The sequence below is a fragment of the Myripristis murdjan genome, chromosome 8 (assembly GCF_902150065.1).
Source record: "Myripristis murdjan chromosome 8, fMyrMur1.1, whole genome shotgun sequence".
NCBI lineage: Eukaryota > Metazoa > Chordata > Actinopteri > Holocentriformes > Holocentridae > Myripristis > Myripristis murdjan.
This window is the reverse complement of record NC_043987.1, coordinates 32,928,331-32,950,485: the sequence shown is the minus strand read 5'-3', so window position 1 is coordinate 32,950,485 and position 22,155 is coordinate 32,928,331. Positions and strand designations below refer to the sequence as shown.

Genomic DNA, 22,155 nt, shown 5'->3' with positions numbered 1-22,155 from the left:
AACTGAAGCAGTACTTTTGTCCAAAGTGTGACAGTCCTCTAATGTGTGTGACTGTGCCACATCACTTTAATCCACCTGCAATAATCTGCTCAGTATGTGATTCACTGTGTTGCAGTGTTTTTACCTGATCAGATTCCTGTTCTGATAACAATACATATACTGTTGTATGGTTATAGTTTTATTGAGGATTGTGAAGGACACAGTTCCATTAGGCTAAATTGTTTATTCAGACTAAACATGTTCTCTCAAATGATTATCTTAGTATTTTATTATTGAGGATGTTTTCATATATCAAATGTGATCATGTTTGTAAAGCATGCAGATTTCGACGAAAAATAATTTCAGATATTTTTGAAATTGTTAATTTCATTTTTTCATTTATATAAAGACATAGGTTTGACATTAAGTTTGTTGTCAGACTTTCAGAAGTGGGCAGTGCAGAATCAGGACAGGAACTTTTTTGTGAAAATGATTATCCTTCTTATGCAACATTCTTTTAAAGCCCAGTGGTACTTCTACTCTGACAGAGCAGTGAGGATGAGGACTGGAGGATTTTGTCCAGCTGCTCCACCAACTCCAGTCACTGTGGCTGTCGAGCACAATAATAAACAGCAGAGTCTTCAGTCTTCAGACTGTTCATCTGGAGATACAGCTGCTGTCTGCTGTTGTCTCTGGAGATGGTGAACCTGCCTTGGACTGACTGGGAGTAGTAGATCTCACCACTATCATGTCTGATGAAGGCGATCCACTCCAGTCTTTTTCCAGGAGCCTGTCTGATCCAGCCCATCCAGTGGTTGCTGAATGTGAATCCAGAGGCTGTGCAGGTCAATGTGTGGGACTCTGCAGGCTTTTTAAGCACTGGTTCAGATTGGGTCAGAGTCTGACCATCAACACCTGGCAACACAAAACAGAAAAGCATCACATGCATGAAGTACGGATTTGAATGAAGACGCTGTCAAATCCAGGTGAGTGAAAATGTTGACCTGCCCAGCAGAGAGTTAAAAGCAGCAGTCCTGTCCTATAGCCCATCATGTTCAAGTGTGTGGCCACTGTTGTCTGTCATCCTCTCTGCAGTCACATAAGTAGAGATGGGAGACATCCAAGTTTTGCATTGACTCCTCCTCGGACGACAGCACTGCAGTGGATCAGTGTCTCAGTCATTTTGTACAATATAAGAATGAATGTTTATTGTGCAAATGGACTCTAAAGATTGGATGTAATCTGGATAAAATTTAGATTTTTGTAGAACCCCACGATGAATACTATTCAAGTTTTTTTTTTGTTTGTTTTTTTTTTTTTTTTATTTATATAGCCCATCATCACAAGCATCTGCCAGAGGATGAGAAAAGTTGTAATTTTTCAGCAACTAATCATACAACACAATGATGTGTTATCATATCCTGCAAATATATCATTCCATTACATACTGCACTACAGTAAGATGGTTTATTACAATTAAATAATTTAACCCATCAATTTTTTTCTTAAATCAACTTTGATTTGGAATAATGACCAAATAAATATATTTTGAATTTGAAACATTTTGCCTTTCCATAAGGGAAGATGTCTTGAACATGTTATTGGTGTGAGGCTCCCTCCTCTGGTGGCTTCATGTTCCAAGTGTTCAGGGACTGAGGGGTTTTTGTACAGCTCTACCAATGGTTTGTGTCACTGTGGATCTCTGGCACAATAATACACAGCAGTGTCTTCAGGCTGCAGATTCTGTCCAGTTAGAGTCACTGTCTTGCTGGAAGAGTCTAAGGAAATACTGAACTTGTTTTTCAGTGAATCTTTGTAGCGTTCATTGCCATAGCTATCTTTATATCCAATCCACTCCAGTGTTTTTCCTGCAGGCTGTCTGATCCAAGCTGTGAAATAGCTAAGAGAATAAGAGACCTGACAGGTGATGGTCAGAGTTTGACCTGGCCGGACAGTCAGAGACGCTGGCTGTGTCAACGTTTCACATTTCACACCTGTGGAGGAGAAAATATTCAACATATCAGTGTATCTGACAGTGGAATAATCATAAAGAAGTGGTGCAGTGTGATGATAGAGTGTGTTTGTCCCTCAAAGAGACTCACAGGATCCAGCAGCCAGCAGCAGCAGCAGAGCTACAGAGAACATGCTTGGTGTTGAAGGTCAACTGGTGGGAGCTTCTCTTGGTCTGCCTCAGCTGACAGTGTGATATCAAGTGTTTATAGCAGACTAGAAGGAAGTCAGCTTTGCATACAGCACAACACTCACATCACATAAAAGGAGGGTGGACTGTTTCATTACAAGCATTTAAAGCATGAATTGCCAGTTGTTGTCTCTTCTCATGAAGTAGGAACGACAAACTATTTATTTACTCCACTTTTTAACAATTGAACAGAAAAATTGGCTTTGTTTTTAAATGATAAATTGGTACCTCATCCACTCTGATTTTTTTTTTTTTTTTTTTTTTTGTATGCTTTGGAAAGAAATTAAGTTTAGAAAATATGAAGTGAGAAAGTTCAATTTAATCATGTTTTTCCTTAATCAGTTCCTGTTCTGGTAACAACACATATCTTGTTGTATAGTTCTAGTTGTATGAAGCCTGTCAAGGATACAATTCCAGTGCTAATTAAACTTTATTAATATCACACCAACATGTCCACTGATATTTATTGTGCTTGATTTTTTCATTTGAAATTATTTGACATGTTTTGAATTCAAAAGCGGGCAGTGCAGAATTACATTATTATGAATTGTTGCATGGGAATGTCATTAATGGATGCTATATTTCATTATCATTGTTATTTTCTCTACAGTCAGCTCCATGGATGAAAACAATAATTCAGGAGCTGAATAATCCCAGTGTGAGTGTACTGGTGGTAAATAGAGGAAGTAGTTTTTGTACGTCTTTCCTATGACTGTCTCTCACTGTGTCTGTTCGGGCACAATAATACACGGCTGTGTCCTCAGTCTTCAGACTGTTCATGTGGAGATACACCTCACTGCTGGAGTCGTCTCTGGAGATGGTGAATCGACCCTGGACTGACTGGGAGTAGTAGATAGGAGAACTAGCTGTGCTAATATAGGCGATGCACTCCAGTCCTTTACCAGGAGCCTGTCTGATCCAGCTCCAACGTGAGCCTCAAAAGCTAAATCCAGAGGTTGTGCAGGTGAGTTTGTGGGATCCTCCAGGCTTTTTAACCACTGGTTCAGACTCTGTTATGGTTTGAGCCTCAACACCCATGGGAACAAACACAGCAACCACCAGCAGCATGACTTTTCTGTGAGCCATGACTGCAGTGTGATCAGTATGTCCTCAAATCCATGAACCCCGATAAATATGACATGAACTGAATCTCTGAGAGAATTTGTTTACTGCAAGCTCCTCCCCTCAGTTTCAGGGTTTCTGATTCAATTCAAATGAATGAACACAGTATGATACAAAGTAAGATGGTCTGATAAAGTTCAACAACGTAATAACAGTCCATTGAAATTGCAATTCAGTAATAGAAATGTTTTATTTTAAGGTTGTACTTGATTTGTAATTTGTTGCTTTTATAGAGAAAGTATTTTATACGTACTTAAATATTTCCTTATATTAGTACCGGTATATTTACTAAATTTACATTGTTATTTATTGTTTCAGTACATTCAGATCTTTGTGTTCAGGACATTTACATTCTATGTTCAACATGTTCAAAAGTAGTTGAATGTGCTTTTCTATCTATACTGCAACATGTTTTGCCCATATACCTTGTTTTGCATATGATAGTAATTACTCTCAGTCAGCTGGTTTAGCATGACAGAGTTTTAATGGTTTCAGTGTTTGTGTGTTGCTGGAAGCCATGGACACACACAGTAACCTGCAGCCTGTAGAGGAAGCAGCTGCTCAGGAACTGAAATCTGTGTGACAACATGTCAGAAAAGACACTTTGATATGCAAAACAATGAAATCTTCATTGAATGATACAGAATATCCATCAGTCAAAACCATCAGTCACATTTTGCCCTTCATGATGTTTCGGAGCAATCAGGCTTAACAAATATCAGAAACTATCAAAACATATCACTGTGGTCAAGTTATGATCATGTTGTAGTCTGAGGATTAAACTCTAGCCAGTCTTTATGCTCCAAGGCTCCAAAGTCATTTAAGACTCATGAGAAACCTGGAGCTGAAGGAAGATACAAACATTTGCTGCCCTCTAATGTTTCAAAGAAGAACTGCAGCATAATTTCTACTACAAAATAATGTCACTCACTTTTCACTCCATCATATATAGAGATGGTTGTGGTTGAAATTTGTACAGAAATGTCCTTTATTTATATTTTGAGTGATGCTTTCAGTGACCAACGTGTTGTTCTGGGTTTGGTAGTTTTTTGAAAAAGCATCATCATGATTTGATCATTTAAATTTGTTCATTAAATATTTAGGAAATATCAAATTATGTTTATGATGTCTTCAATACTTTTGTTGTAATTATTTGCTATGAATAATTTTTCTTTTTGTGAACATAAAATTGAAGCTTTCAGTGCTGCTCAGATGTAGGAGTGTTGTTGATCTGACAGAGCAGTGAGGATGAGGACTGGAGGATTTTGTCCAGCTGCTCCACCAACTCCAGTCACTGTGGCTCTCGAGCACAATAATAAACAGCAGAGTCTTCAGTCTTCAGACTGTTCATCTGGAGATACAGCTGCTGTCTGCTGTTGTCTCTGGAGATGGTGAACCGGCCACGGACTGACTGGGAGTAGTAGGTGGTGCGACCAGTGTTGCTGATAGTTGCTGATAGTCTTCACTGTAGAAATGGACAAATTGAATGAAATTTGATTGATGTGACATTTGATGTGATCTGAGGTCAGTAATTTTATCTCACAGTGACTCTTGCATGTGACTATGGATGAATCAGTGAGGGACAACCTTTTTTTTTATCTCCATTTTATTGCTTACTGTTCAATCATTGTCTTTTCTGTGTATCTGTCTTTATGAAGTTCTTTCATTAAAAAAAATCTTTGTTTTTATTGTGTTTAGCTCTTCTGATGTATTCTTTTCTTCTGACTTCTTGAACTTTTAACATTCAAGGACTTTTAAAGCACATGATAGTTCAGCACTATTATTCATGTTATAATTATTGTTGGTTGTTCTGATGTTTTCTTTTTCTATGACTGTGTGCGTGTGTGTGTGTGTGTGTGTGTGTGTGTGTGTGTGTGTGTCTGTGTATCTGCTCTTGAAGAGAATAACAAATAGTTTAATTGTATTTGAATAAACAACATAGAAATACATTTTCTCACAATGAAATACAATTACAATACAGGTGAATTCTTATCAAATTTAAGAGTTGAATAGTTGTTACTTGGACAAAACTGAAATTTCAGAATTACTTTTGTTTAGTGGTGCTTTGTAGATGAGTGACTGACTAAAAGTGAATTAATGTATGAGATGAAAATAATTCATGATTTTTGGTGCAGTTGTTAGGTGAAGTCAAGTCACCACTGTGTTAAAATGCATGATCTTATGTTAACTAATGCAGATTCACAGTATTCATGATCAATATATAATTGTTGCATTACATCGTTGGCAAACTGTGTCTGTTAATAAACACATGAATATGATCTTTGGGTGCATGTTTATCTGAACTTCTTTCTCCATGTGAGCCACTTGTTTGTAACTCTGTATCTCCAGGAGACAGAGTCTCTTGCTCACAGAAACACATGGCATTAAATTAATCAGTGGTCTGAGGCTGCCTCCTCTGGTGGCTTCATGTTCCAAGTGTTCAGGGACTGAGGGGTTTTTGTACAGCTCTACCAATGGTTTGTGTCACTGTGGATCTCTGGCACAATAATACACAGCAGTGTCTTCAGGCTGCACATTCTGTCCAGTTAGAGTCACTGTGTTGCTGGAAGAGGCAACAGAAATACTGAACTTGTTTTTCAGTGAATCTTTGTATTCTTCATTGCCATAGCTATCTTTCTGTCCAATCCACTCCAGTCCTTTCCCTGCAGGCTGTCTGATCCAAGATGTGTAATAGCTAAGAGAATAAGAGACCTGACAGGTGATGGTCAGAGTTTGACCTGGCCGGACAGTCAGAGACGCTGGCTGTGTCAATGTTTCACATTTCACACCTGTGGAGGAGAAAAGATTGAACATATCAGTGTATCTGACAGTGGAATAATAATAAAGAAGTGGTGCAGTGTGATGATAGAGTGTGTGTTTGTCCCTCAAAGAGACTCACAGGATCCAGCAGCCAGCAGCAGCAGCAGAGCTACAGAGAACATGCTTGGTGTTGAAGGTCAACTGGTGGGAGCTTCTCTTGGTCTGCCTCAGCTGACAGTGTGATATCAAGTGTTTATAGCAGACTAGAAGGAAGTCAGCTTTGCATACAGCACAACACTCACATCACATAAAAGGAGGATGGACTGTATTACAAATATTTAAGTCATGAATTGAATTTGACTTCTAATTCCCAATAGTCATTAAAAAGTGAAAGAAACATGTTCATTAATTTCATAAACGTGTCAGCAGCAGTCTTTGTAACTTTATATGGTTCACTGAATTGCTTCCAGTGCTGTATTTCTGCAATCAGGTGGCACTAGAATGTGTAGTTTGTTTGATGAATTGATCGAGTGATTGACTGATTGATTAGTCTGTTAGGAAACTCCTTGTGTGTCTTATTGCAGTCAGATGCACTCAACATCACAAAGACCACATATCAAAATATCACATTTACACTGATAACACTGACATGTGTATCAGTCAATCTTAGCACACATATGCTGTGGTTTCCATGGTACAATGGTGAAAGACACGGGACTGAAAACCAGAAAACAAGACTCAGTTTAACGTTTAAAATTGAAGACATTATTTGTTAAAATGGCTGAGCTGAATTATCTCGGCAAGATGTTTGTCTTGAATTCAATTTCCAAAGAATTGAGAAAATGCTGCGAGAGAGGGGGGGATGAGAAAATAATTGTTTTGAGTTGTGCATCATGTGGGTGGAAAACACTCCGCTGCAGCACAAGTGGTGGATCTGGCTCTGAATAATCACAGGCTCTGTGCATTTCCATCTTTTTACACATGGGTGGATATGATTTGCTTTTTGTGAACACTGAAATGTATAAAATTGCATCAATTCCTTCCTTTGTATGAACACATACAGTAAAGGCTCCAACAAGTAAAGGTCCAATATTATGCAGGATGAACATGGTTATGATGTGACACTTCAAACCCACTGCCAGTGACTGAACAAAACAATCACACGACTGAACATTTCTGAAAGTTACACTTTCGTCTGGATGTGCGTGGGTGGAAGGTATTTCACACAACAAGGAAGATCCGTTTAGGAACTTTACTGAAGTTTGCTTGGTAAGTACAGAACATGCAGCTGTATACAATAATATTGGTGAGTGTTGCTGAGTTGGGTCGTGGTCCCTAGCTCGGGCACAGAACAGCGAGCCTGTCTGTCCATGCAGTGAGCCGTGGGCACCATTCAACAACCAACTTCCTACTGGGGAATCCAGTGGGGAGACCCCGCCACATATCCCATGCGCGTGCACGCTATGCTTACTGACCAATAGAGACGCTACACCTAGCAACACGCAATACATCCTGCACGGGAACAAAGGAGGGTCAAACATAGTCACTGTGGTCTGTCCTACAATATATATTCAGTGGTTGTTTTTCCTTCTCATCAGGGAAGTGGCCTTGAATGTGTTAGTGGTGTGAGGCTGCCTCCTCTGGTGGCTTCATGTTCCAAGTGTTCAGGGACTGAGGGGTTTTTGTACAGCTCTACCAATGGTTTGTGTCACTGTGGCTCTGTGGCACAATAATACACAGCAGTGTCTTCAGGCTGCACATTCTGTCCAGTTAGAGTCACTGTGTCGCTGGAAGAGTCTAAGGAAATACTGAACTTGTTTTTCAGTGAATCTTTGTAGTTTTCATCATCAGTATGTTTGCTCCCAATCCACTCCATTGCTTTCCCTGCAGGCTGTCTGATCCAAGCTGTGTAATCGCCTTCAACAGAATAAGAGACCTGACAGGTGATGGTCAGAGTTTGACCTGGCCGGACAGTCAGAGATGCTGGCTGTGTCAACGTTTCACGTTTCAAAATAAGAGACCTGACAAATCAGCTCTGCCTGCTGTTGGGGTTTTAAATCAACCTGTTACGTCTTTTTCTGCAATAATCTGTTCAGTGTGTGATTCACTGTATTGCAGCCTTTTTACCTGATCAGTTTCCTTTTCCAATAACATTACATATACTGTTGTATGGTTCTAGTTTTACTGAGGCTTGTGAAGGACATAGTTCCATAAAGCTAAATTTTAAATCAGACTAAACCAACATGTTCTCTGAAATTCATTTATCACTATTTTATTATTGAGGCTGATTTCATATATTAAATGTGATCTTGTTTCAACAGTATGCATATACAGGTAGGTCCATAAGTATTTGGACAGCGACATAATATTTATAATTTTGCCGTCTTACACCACCACAGTGGATTTGAAAATGAGTGATGAAGACAGGATTGAACTGCTGACTTTGAGCTTTAATTTAACAAAAATATAGCTTTATCTGTTTAGTAATTACAACCAGTTTTCTGTTACAAGTTAATCTTCCTTTCATCTGTCCAAAGAACCTTGTTCCAGAACTGGGCAGGCTTTTTTAGATGCTTTTTTCTGTAAAGTCAAATCTGGCCTTCCTGTTCTTGAGTGACACCAGTGGTTTGCACCTTGCTGTGCACCTTCTGTATTTATTTTCTCACAAATGTCTCTTGACTGTAGATTTGGACAATGATATGCCAACCTCCTTGAGAGGAAGGTATATCATTGTCGTACTTCAGGATGCACCAAACTGTTGATTTGGTGTCTCCTACAGTTGTTGCTATCTGTCTGATAGATGTTTTTTTGTTCTTAATTTGTCATGAAATAATGAGGGAAAAGGCCACACGTGGCCATGAAACTGCTTTTTAGTCAGGTGTCCAATTACTTTTGAGCCTCTGAAAATTGGGTGACAAAGTATGAAAAAGGCTGTAATTCCTTATCAGTTGATGCCATATTTTGGTTCAAGCTGAATGTGTGCACTTCAATCACGTCTTGATTACTCCATTTCAAACCCACTGTGGTGGTGAACAAGGGCAAAAATATAAATATTGTGTCACTGTCCAAATACTTATGGACCTACCTGTACATTCCTAACAAGAAAAATGTCAGATTTTCTGCAAAGTGTTAATTTCCCCTTTTCATTTGGATAGTCTCAGTATTAAAGTCTAGCCAGTCATTAAACTCCAAGGTTCAAAAGTCATTAAAGACTCATGAAGAAAGCTGGAGCTGAACTTCTTGTTATGAAAAAGAAGAGAAAAAGAAAATTCATTGACTGCCCTCTAATGTTTCAAAGAAGAACTGTAGTGTAATTTCTACTTCAAAACAACGTCACTCACTTTCAACCCACCATATTGGATACAGATAGTAGTGACTGAAGCAAGAGTTTCCTTTTTTTATACTTTTCAGTGATGCTTCCAGTTACCAAAGTGCTGTATTGGTTTTGGTAGTTATGTGATTTTTTTTTTTTTCATCAACATATGATCCTTTACATTTATTCACTAAATATTTGCAGAATGTTTGAAAGAAATCTGATGTGTTCAAATCATTTGTTGTAATTATTTGCTATTAATTCTTTTTCTTTTTGTAAACATACATTTAAAGCTTTCAGTGCTGCTCAGATGTCGGAGTGCTGTTGATCTGACAGAGCAGTGAGGATGAGTGAAGTGATGAATAAACAGCAGAGTCTTCAGTCTTCAGACTGTTCATCTGGAGATACAGCTGCTCTTTGCTGTTGTCTCTGGAGATGGTGAACCGGCCTTGGACTGACTGGGAGTAGTAGGTGGTGCCACTATCATATCTGATAAAGGCGATCCACTCCAGTCCTTTTCCAGGAGCCTGTCTGATCCAGTGCATGTGGTAGCTGCTGAATGAGAATCCAGAGGCTGTGCAGGTCAATCTGTGGGACTCTGCAGGCTTTTTAAGCACTGGTTCAGATTGTGTCAGAGTCTGACCATCAACACCTGGCAACACAAAACAGAAAAGCATCACATGCATGAAGTACGGATTTGAATGAAGACGCTGTCAAATCCAGGTGAGTGAAAATGTTGACCTGCCCAGCAGAGAGTTAAAAGCAGCAGTCCTGTCCTATAGCCCATCATGGTAAAGTGTGTGGCCACTGTTGTCTGTCATCCTCTCTGCAGTCACATAAGTAGAGATGGGTGACATCAAAGGTTTGCATTGGAGTACAGCCCTGCAGTGGATTAGTCTCTCAGTTATTATTTCATGCAGTGGAGAATGAATGTTCACTGTACAGAGTGACTAATGGAATAAAATGTGACCCACAGGTAATCAAACATGCTTGGCTACACTGGAAACACAGTTAGCATCAATCATGTGAACTGGGATCAGCAATGTTAGCTCAGAGTTTCTGTTGCTGATGAAAGTGAATTGATGAGTAACAAGTTAGCCGACCTGAAGCTGACATCAAAACAACCATGCATGGCTCTGTTCATAGAAAAGTGGGATAAACATGGAAATTAGGTGAAGGTCATTGTGGTCATCATACTCTTATCAAAACCAGGAGGTGATGGTGATGTTTTGAGGTTCTCCAGTAAACTGTATACATGCATGATGATCTCACACAAAACCTTTCTTCTATGCAGTTCCCATACAACAGATTTTCAAGAATTTGTGTGAAACAGAATTAACATTATTTCTTGAGTTAAATCATACGAGTTAATGGAAAATTTTTTCATACTTTTTCAGATTTGTGGATGGGCAGTTAGGAGAATTTTTCACTACTATTTGCTCCAAGCACCCAATATGTCTATATGTTATGTGGATTTTTTTTTTTTTTATCAGCTGCTTATTCAACATTTTTCACTGTGTCTCACAAGCAAAAGAATAAATAGTAACATCTTAACAGGCCAACATTCATCCAACGAGCCTCCTATTGTTCACTACAGGAGATGAGATGGTGAACCAAGCAACTGGACTGAGAGCTGAGGATTTGATGGAGCTACAGCGACTGATGGTGAAAACACACTCCAGTCTGCAGACCAGGACTCACCTGTTCTAATAAAAACACTGGACCCAGAGGATGTGCAGGTCACTTAGTGAGATTCATCATAGCACACCAGTTAGTGGGCTTTTCTCCTTGTATTTTGTTCCTTCTTTGTCTCAAATCCAACAAGCCCAGAAGCTGCCACTGGACACAGAGGATGAAGTGGGAAACTACATGAAATAAAGTCTGTTCAAGTGGTAGTTACTTGCATCATGCAACATAAATCCTGATAATTATATCAGTGTGCTTTATCAAATGTGTTTCATTACCATTTAGTAAATAGGGGAGACTGGGGTAAGTTGAGCCAAAGGGTAAGTTGAGCCACCCCCTGTTGCTAGGAAACGGTAAAAAATATTGATCATGTGACCAAATATTTAGGAGGAAGGCATCATTTCATGGAGTCTGTGAAGGTAAGAACCACATGGGTAAAGTGGTTAGACATTTATTTCCAAAAAAACATTTTTTACTCTTGAAAGTGAATTTAGTCTATCGTAAGTTTCATGAGAATTGTGTTAAAACCAAAATAGATCATTTTAAATTTGTTTTATACATCAATTGTGGTATCTATGAGCTACAACATGAGGTCATAAACCTAGCATAAAAGTGCACCATTTTAGCTGTGGGGACTAAAAAAGTCAAAATGGTAGCTCTGGGGTAAGTTGAGCCATTTGGCCAGGGGTAAGTTGAGCCACCAGCTCGGGCCGTTTTGACCCCTTAAGCATTTACGAGGGTTAAATATTAAATCTCTAAAACTCCCCAAACTTCACAGAGTTGGTGGTACAGCAAGGAGGTCCGAGCAATTTGTGTTCCCCTGCAACCTCGACAGGTGGAATATTGAGTGAAAGCCAGGGGCGGAGCTATGTGGTGGCCAATAGTGGCCGCGGCCACCAAATGTGTTACATTCATATGTTCATAACTGACCTTACTGTCAGCAAGGACACCAAGAAACTAGTGTTCTAGTGTTTTCTTTCCAAAAACACAGCTGTTCATGTTCTCTTCCCAAGCGCACTTTAAGACATGTTAAAGCAGCTGTTTATTGTACCTGTTGAATTGTGTTTAATAAATAATAATAGACATGAATGTCAAGAAGTGACTGTTATTTAGGGAGAAGGTGAGGGAGGGTTGGGATGGAGGTGGGGAGGAAGGTGGGGTGGGAGTAGGGATACGGCTCAACTTACCCTGCTCCTAGGCTCAACTTACCCCATACACGGGGTAAGTTGAGCCACGAGACCACTTTTTTTGGACATGCTATATTATGGAAACAGTTATGTTTACACTCATTCTGTTTGTTTGAAGAGATGCACAACATCCTGAAATATATGCAGATATATTAGTTAGCGACAAAACTATGATTGCCTTGATGTAGTGATCCTAAATATGAAAAATGGCTCATCTTACCCCAGTCTCCCCTAAGCCTGAAGTCACCACTGTGTTAAAATGCATGATCTTATGTTAACTAACACAGATTTACAGTATTCATGATCAATATATAATTGTTGCATTGCATAGTTGCCAAACTGTGTCTGTTAATAAACACATGAATATGATGTTTGGCTGCATGTTTGTCTGAACTTCTTTCTCCATGTGAGCCACTTGTTTGTAGCTCTGTGTCTCCAGGGGACAGAGTCTCTTGCTCACAGAAACACATGGCATTAAATTAATGTGTGGTGTGAGGCTGCCTCCTCTGGTGGCTTCATGTTCCAAGTGTTCAGGGACTGAGGGGTTTTTGTACAGCTCTACCAATGGTTTGTGTCACTGTGGATCTCTGGCACAATAATACACAGCAGTGTCTTCAGGCTGCAGATTCTGTCCAGTTAGAGTCACTGTGTTGCTGGAAGAGTCTAAGGAAATACTAAACTTGTTTTTCAGTGAATCTTTGTAGTATTCAGTGCCACTGCCATGTTTCACTCCAATCCACTCCAGTCCTTTCCCCGCAGGCTGTCTGATCCAAGCTGTCCAATAGCTGCCAACAGAATAAGAGACCTGACAGGTGATGGTCAGAGTTTGACCTGGCCGGACAGTCAGAGACGCTGGCTGTGTCAACGTGACACATTTCACACCTGTGGAAAACACAAGCATTTTTAAAATCAAATTATCCAGTTACATGGCACCAGAAGAGCTGCTGGTTTTGTAAATGTGATGTCAAATCCAGAGAGACTCACAGGATCCAGCAGCCAGCAGCAGCAGCAGAGCTACAGACAACATGGTTTGTGTTGAAGCTGAACTGGTGGGAGCTGCTCTTCCTCTTTTCTTTCAACTTCCAGCCTCATATCAACTCTTTATAGCAGAGGAACCAGGAAGGACACTTTGCATACAATCAAACATACGACTGAAGAGGATCTCCTCAGCAGTGGATCTAAACTGAAGTAGTAGTTTTGTCCCAAGTGTGACAGTCCTCTAATGTGTGTGACTGTGCCACATCACTTTAATCCTCCTGCTGACTGCTGTGATCTCTGGAGAGAGAGAAAACACTTTTTGTTGCCTGGAAATCAACTCTGTTTGCTGTTGAGGTTTTAAATCAGCCTGTTCCGTCTTTTTCTGCAATAATCAGTGTGTGATTCACTGTATTGCAGCCTTTTTACCTGATCAGTTTCCTGTTCCAATAACAATACATATACTGTTGTATGGTTCTAGTTTCATTGATGCATGTGAGGTAGACAGTTCCATTAGGCTAAATTGTTTATTCAGACTAAATATGTTTTCTCAAATGATGATCTCAGTATTTCAGTATTGAGGGTGTTCTCATATATCAAATGTGATCATGTTTCTAAAGCATGCAGATAATTTGAAAATAATTTCAGATATTTTTGAAATTGTTAATTTCATTTTTTCATATAAAGACATAGGTTTGACATTAAGTTTGTTGTCAGACTTTCAGAAGTGGGCAGTGCAGAATCAGGACAGGAAGTACTTTGTGAAAAGTACAAACGTGTACAAATACAAAGAGAAAGGCGGGGAATCACACGGGGAAAATACAAAAAACAAGAAAAATAAGTGTGAGGTGTGGTTAGAAACCTATAGAGGTTTATATGAAAACCACACCCAAGAAATATACTAATGTTAAGATACACACAATACAAAAATCACAACACAACTACATATTAAATGTTTAAGTTGAAAATATCATGTAAAAAGAAAAGAAGAAAAAAAAGTAAAATCATAATTCATCAATACAAGTAGAAAATAAGTTATACATTTTTAAAAAAAGAAAAAAATAATAATATAAAGTGGTTCTATTTTTCTAAATCAAGAAACTTCAACAGAAGAGCATTTTTAAGTTTCTTTTTGTATATGGACAATGACAAAGAAGAATCAGTTAAATGTACATCGTTATTCCACATAATAACACCATGATATTTAATAGAGAATTGACCACGGGATGTTTTATACAGTGGGAGATCAAGATTTTTGGCTTGTCGAGTTGAGTAATTGTGGAATTGAGAATTACTGACAAAATAACATCGAAAACCAAGAGGTAAATCATCAGTCTTATGTTCTCTCAAATGATGATCTCAGTATTTCATTATTGAGGGTGTTTTGATATATTAAATGTGATCATGTTTGTAAAGCATGCAGATAATTTGAAAATAAGTTCAGATATTTTTGAAATTGTTAATTTCATTTTTTCATCTATATAAAAAAATAGGTTTGACATTAAGTTTGTTGTCAGACTTTCAGAAGAGGGCAGTGCAGAATCAGGACAGGAACTACTGTGAAAATGACTATCCTTGTTAGGCATTGTTGTATGGGAATGTCATGAATGGATGCTATATTTGTGTGACATTTTAAAGATAGTTCTGTTTGAATTTTGTGGAGCAGGTTTTGGTGTAGAATTCATCAGCATGATATGATCGTTTACATGTCTTCATCATAAATATTGTCGATGTTTCATTGTGTTTATGCTGCTTTATCATGAGAGAAATCTAATGTGTTCAAATCCCACCACTCTCTCTTTCTGTTTAAGGAAACATTCATTTAAAGCCCAGTCGTACTTCTACTCTAACAGAGCAGTGAGGATGAGGACTGGAGGATTTTGTACAGCTGCTCCAGCAACTCCAGTCACTGTGGCTCTCGAGCACAATAATAAACAGCAGAGTCTTCAGTCTTCAGACTGTTCATCTGGAGATACAGCTGCTGTCTGCTGTTGTCTCTGGAGATGGTGAACCGGCCTTGGAATGACTGGGAATAATAGGTGCTGCTGCCACCAGGGTGGATAATTGCAATCCACTCCAGTCCTTTTCCAGGAGCCTGTCTGACCCAGCCCATCCAGTAGTCACTGAATGTGAATCCAGAGGCTGTGCAGGTCAATCTGTGGGACTCTGCAGGTTTTTTAACAACTGGTTCAGATTGGGTCAGAGTCTGACCATCAACACCTGGCAACACAAAACAGAAAAGCATCACATGCATGAAGTACGGATTTGAATGAAGACGCTGTCAAATCCAGGTGAGTGAAAATGTTGACCTGCCAAGCAGAGAGTTAAAAGCAGCAGTCCTGTCCTATAGCCCATCATGTTCAAGTGTGTGGCCACTGTTGTCTGTCATCCTCTCTGCAGTCACATAAGTAGAGATGGGAGACATCAAAGTTTTGCATTGACTCCTCCTCACAGGGAGGGATGACAGAACTGCAGTGGATTGGTCTCTCAGTCATTTTGTAAAATTAGAGAATGAATGTTCACTGTACAAACACTGCCTCCAGATCTGAGAAAGAGGACAGACAAACACACCTGCTGTGCAAACACACACATACAATGTCGACATATTCAGCTACATTCACACTCACAGACAAACAGAAAAACAGTGAGTCCAGACATGCAGCAACAAGGAGGAAGCCCTACCCTGGGTCAGAATTGACAGATTTTCATGTTAATGTCCAAGCTGAGGTAGGACTGGGTTCTGTAATCACAAGACTGATTTTGTTTCAGAGCTTGAGAGGAATTGCATTATCATGTTATACCATTATATCATTCCATTACATACTGTGCTATGTTCAAAGAGTTTATTGAATTATATGAAGAGTTTGTTGAATAAATTAGCATCCCATCGGTTTTTGTAGATTGACTTTGATTGGGAATAATAACCAAATAAATAAATTTTGACATTCAATATGGTTTTGACTCTTCATCAGAGAAGTGGCCTTGAATGTGTTAAAACAACAAAAATGTTGGTGTTTCAGGTGAACTGGTAGGAACCTCAGAGGAACACAATGTGATTTTTTTTTTTTATTGAAAATATGATCAAACAATCAACCATTTGTTTTTTTCTGTTTTTGTTTGTGAGCATGGAACAATAATAATCACCAAGGTATTTAACAAAACTGAGTGACTTATGAATCAAAATAAGTATATGAATAAACTCATGTCTATTCTTTCTTTCTTTCTTTCTTTCTTTTTTCTTTTTTTCTTTCTTTCTTTCTTTCTTTCCAGAACATCTGTCCTGCAAGTGGCCTTGAATGTGTTGGTGGTGTGAGGCTGCCTCCTCTGGTGGCTTCATGTTCCAAGTGTTCAGGGACTGAGGGGTTTTTGTACAGCACATTCTGTCCAGTTAGAGTCACTGTCTTGCTGGAAGAGGCTACAGAAATACTGAACTTGTTTTTCAGTGAATCTTTGTAGTATTCATTGCTAGTTATTTTCCTTCCAATCCATTCCAGTCTTTTCTCTGCAGGCTGTCTGATCCAAGCTGTGTGATAGCTGCCAAGAGAATAAGAGACCTGACAGGTGATGGTCAGAGTTTGACCTGGCCGGACAGTCAGAGACACTGGCTGTGTCAACGTTTAACATTTCACACCTGTAGAGGGGAAAATATTGAACATATCAGTGTATCTGACAGTGGAATAATAATAAAGAAGTGGTGCAGTGTGATGATAGAGTGTGTGTTTGTCCCTCAAAGAGACTCACAGGATCCAGCAGCCAGCAGCAGCAGCAGAGCTACAGAGAACATGCTTGGTGTTGAAGGTCAACTGGTGGGAGCTTCTCTTGGTCTGCCTCAGCTGACAGTGTGATATCAAGTGTTTATAGCAGATTATAAGGAAGTCAGCTTTGCATACAGCACAACACTCACATGATATAAAAGGAGGATGGACTCTGGCATTACAAGCATCTAAAGCATGAATTGCCAATTGCTGTCTCTTATGAAGTAGGAACGACAAACTGTTTATTTCCTCCACCTTTTAACAATTTAACAGGGAAATTGGCTTTGTTTTTAAATGATAAATTGGTACCTAATCCATGCTGAATTATATCCATGCTTTGGAATAGAATTAAGTTTAGAAATTATGAAGTGAAGAAGGAGAGGCTGGAAAACTCCATTGTTTTTCCCTGCTTAGTATGTACAGTATAAGTATGTATATAAAACTCTCTATACGTATAGAGGAGTTTGTAGAAATGCAACTTTTTTAGAGTATTTAATCTGCTGTGCGGCGACAATGAAAAAACAAAAATACAAAACTAACTTGCATTTGTTATTGACTTCAAGAGCACCATCAAGAAGTGAAAACAAGAATCTTTAACACCCTGAACTTTCTGCAAATAGTTTTAATGTCATCCTTAATTTTGAAAACATTGCATCTATGCCCAGCTTCTAGCCTCTCTTCCCTTGTTTGACCTGCTCTACAGTGTCCTTATGTCTGATCACTGACTGTGATCTGCTCCATAAAGAGTTTGTCGGACATATTAACCATTACAGTGCTGCAGTGCATGTTGGTAAGTTGTCTCTAAGTGTGTGTGATTAGTGTCATTACATGTCTGATCTGTGGCTGCCCCCTGGTGATCTTTGTAAAAATAAATTCATTGAGGTTTTTGTTCAGCTCCTCTGCTCATTCACATCACTGTGGCTCTTTGGCACAGAAATACACTGCAGAGTCCTCTGGCTTTAAGTTGGACAGTCTCATATACACCATGCTGTTGCTGTTATCTCTGGTGATTTGTAAATGTCCTTGCACACTGCTGGCATAATTTGTTACACTTGCGTCACTATAAATAAGCCCCATCCATTCCATTCCTTTTCCTGCAGGTTTTCTTATCCAGTGCATTCCATAGTCACTGAAAGTGAAGCCAGTTCCCCTGCAGGAAAGACTAAGAGTTTCCCCAGGCTTTTTCAGCACTGGACTGGAGGGAATGGACTCCAGAGCCTGGCCATTCAAGCCTGACAGAGAACAAGGAGAGAAACACAGGGGAGGGAGAGAGAGAGAGAGAGTCAGAAGTAGTAAAACATAACAATCAGTATATTTGTCATTATGTCAGTATAGCAGCATGAAACATGACAACTCACATGGCAGACAGAGAGCTGTGAGCAGAAGAGAGAGTTTGTCCATCATCCTGAGGCTGAAGATGTGAACTCAGCTGCTCCACCCAAAAGAACAAGACAACAAGTCAGCAGGAGGACACAAGTACACACTCTGACACTCTGGATTTGCATGGGGAATTTAGGAGGGAGGGACTCTCTCTATCAGGAGAGAAGAAAAGTATCAGTGACTGTGCTGTCTTTGGCTAAGAAGGGGACATCATGCAATGAAAGGGACTGTAAGGCGCATAGAAGGTGGGTGGATACAAGGACAAAAAAAGTTAAAATAAGGATGAATTTTAACATATGTAAAATCCATTGTGTTTAGGATACCCCCCTCTTTTATTACACCAAATATATTTAACCCTATAAAGCCATTTGTATCATATAAGATACACATTTTCAATTCCGTTTTTCGTTTTTAGTTTCATCAATAATTGACCAAAATACTGTTGTATACCTTTGAACACTTCCGCTGTTCACCCTGGACCGCACCATTGGCACTTCAAGTACATATCATACATCATACACCAGAAAGGTCGTGTAATAACATATTTTTTTATTTTTTAATATATATTTTGTTATAGGACTGAATAAAGGGTTCAGTTTCAAAAAATTGGAATTTTCTGCCAATTCTTTCATAGTTCAGGCTTTATAGGGTTAATAATGTTCATCAACAAATGCATTGTGCTACGAAATATTTGGATTCATTTTCACAAATGAAGCACCTCCTCTAAATTCAACGAAAACAACAAATGTGACACTGCCTAACTTTTATCTTTTTCATTGGATTTGGTTGGGCAAATAAATTAAAAACAAATACTTTCAGTTGTTAACTTAATATCATGATTAAGTTTTGATTTATTGGTGAAATGCTCAAAATGTAAACAAAAACAAAATGCTCTCTGTATTTATTTGCCCGTCTATTAAAAAATGTAACTTTGTGGTTCAAATAGGATTAAACTTTGGTTATCTCATACCCAGTAAAAACACAAACATAGAAACACAACAATCATATGTTCAAAGCCTCTTTATTTCCTGCTAAAGACTTTTCTGTTCAGACAAATCTTTTTAGAATGAATGATAAATAAGCTTATTCTTCAACATACACTAAGATCTACACCCAGTACAACATGTGTTTGTGTGTGTGGTTGAGTGATGCAGTGTGCTGGGTTTTTGTGCAGGTCTGCTGGTGGTTTGTATCTCTGTGGGACAGCGAACACAGTAATACACAGCTGTGTCCTCAGGCTGCAGATTCTGCCCTTTTATAGTCACCGTCCAGCAGAAGTGTCTCTGCTGGAGCTGAACTTGTTCTTCAGAGCATCATTTTGATAAAAGCCGCCTCCACCCCACTGATGGAAAATCCAGTCCATTGGTTTTCCTTTACAGTGTCTGACCCAACCTGTTGCATAGTTGTCATTAGTCACGGCATAGCCAGAGGGCCGACAGGTGATGGACAAAGACTGTCCAGGCTGCACAACCACTGAGTCTGGCTGCATCAGATCAATACTGTACACACCTGTGGAGACAAACATCAGGATGATCCACATCATTCATGTCACTCTGCAGCCTTTATGATGGGTTTATTAGTAGGAATCCACTGAAAGCTACTCATAGGATCCAGCTGCCAGCAGCAGTATCACAGCTACAGAGAACATGGTTTATGTTGAAGCTGATCTGATGTCAGCTCTTCTGTCCTCTGACTGACACACACACACACACACACACACACACACACACACACACACTTCTTCTCCATATGTGCTCAGACTCACACACTCATTTGCATGTTGAGGAGAAAAAGTGTCATCATTTAATTATATTTGAATCAACAGCATAGAAATAAATAACCTCAAAATGACATACAATTACAATGTATGTGCAAATTTTATCAAATTTTCAAAATAGGAATAGTTTGTATTTAGACAAAAATTAAATTTCAGAATGAATTTTGTTTTCTGGGGCTTTGTAGACTAGTGATTCACTAATGATGAATTGACACATGAGATTTAAAAAAAAAATCATTATTTTTGTGCAGTTGTTCAGTGAAGTCAAACCACTGAGCTCATTAATTTAATACAGTCTGCAGCCTTCAATGAAAATTTCCTCACATTGAAAAACTAAAACGTGTGCACTTTTATGACATTATATTTTCACAATATGTAAAAATGTTTTTAGTCAGTCTTAATACAGCTATTAAGGGACTTGTTTGTAGCTCTGTGTCTCCAGGGGACAGAGTCTCTTACTCACAGAAACACATGGCATTAAATTAATCTGTGGTCTGAGGCTGCCTCCTCTGGTGGCTTCATGTTCCAATTGTTCATGGACTGTGGGGTTTTTGTACAGCTCTACCAATGGTTTGTGTCACTGTGGATCTCTGGCACAATAATAAACAGCAGAGTCTTCAGGCTGCAGACTGTTCATCTGGAGATACAGCTGCTCTCTGCTGTTGTCTCTGGAGATGGTGAACCGGCCTTGGACTGACTAGGAGTAGTAGGTGCTGCTGCCACCACCACTGCTGATACGAGCGATCCACTCCAGTCCTTTTCCAGGAGCCTGTCTGATCCAGGCCATCCAGTAGCTGCTGAATGTGAATCCAGAAGCTGTACAGGTCAATCTGTGGGACTCTGCAGGCTTTTTAACCACTGGTTCAGATTGTGTCAGAGTCTGACCAACAACACCTGGCAACACAAAACAGAAAAGCATCACATGCATGAAGTACGGATTTGAATGAAGACACTGTCAAATCCAGGTGAGTGAAAATGTTGACCTGCCCAGCAGAGAGTTAAAAGCAGCAGTCCTGTCCTACAGCCCATCATGTTAAAGTGTGTGGCCACTGTTGTCTGTCATCCTCTCTGCAGTCACATAAGTAGAGATGGGACACATCAAAGTTTTGTATTGACTCCTCCTTACAGGGAGGGACGACAGCACTGCAGTGGATCAGTGTCTCAGTTATTATTTCATGCAGTGGAGAATGAATGTTCACTGTACAGAGTGACTAATGGAATAAAATGTGACCCACAGGTAATCAAACATGCTTGGTTACACTGGAAACACAGTTAGCATCAATCATGTGAACTGGGGTCAGCAATGTTAGCTCAGAATTTCTGTTGCTGATGAAAGTGAATTGATGAGTAACAAGTTAGCCGACCTGAAGCTGACATCAAAACAACCATGCATGGCTCTGTTCATAGAAAAGTGGTATAAACATGGAAATTAGGAGAAGGTCATTGTGGTCTTTATACTCTTATTAAAACCATGAAGTGATGGTGATGTGAGGTTCTTCAGTAAACTGTATACATGTATGATGATCTCACACAAAACCTTTCTTCAGTGCACTTCCCGTAAAACATGTTTTCAAGATTTTGTGTGAAACAGCATTAACATTATTTCTTAAATCATGTGAGTTAAGGAAAGTTTTTCATACATTTTCAGATTTGAGGATGGTCAGGTAAGGATATTTTTTCACTACTATTTGCTCCAAGCACCCAATATGTCTATATGTTATGTGGATTTTTTTTTTTTTTTCTTAGAGCTGCTTATTCAACATTTTTCTCTGTGTCTCACAAGCAAAAGAATAAATAGTAAAATCTTACCAGGCTCCAAACAAGTGGCTCACATGGACAAAGAAGATCAGACAGGGGACAGAGTCTCCAGAGGACAGAGTCTCATTCATCCAAAGAGCCTCCTACAGCGATTGATGGTGAAAACACACTCCAGTCTGCAGACCAGGACTCATCTGTTCTAATAAAAACACTGGACCCAGAGGATGTGCAGGTCACTCAGTGAGATTCATCATAGCACACCA

General features: G+C 39.2%; 1 protein-coding gene across 1 annotated transcript in view; it reads right to left on the bottom strand.

Moving 5' to 3' along the window:
* Positions 1 to 22,155, bottom strand: part of LOC115363486 (uncharacterized) — a 381,300-nt gene that overhangs the window by 221,674 nt on the left and 137,471 nt on the right. The gene's annotated exons all lie outside the window — the stretch shown is intronic.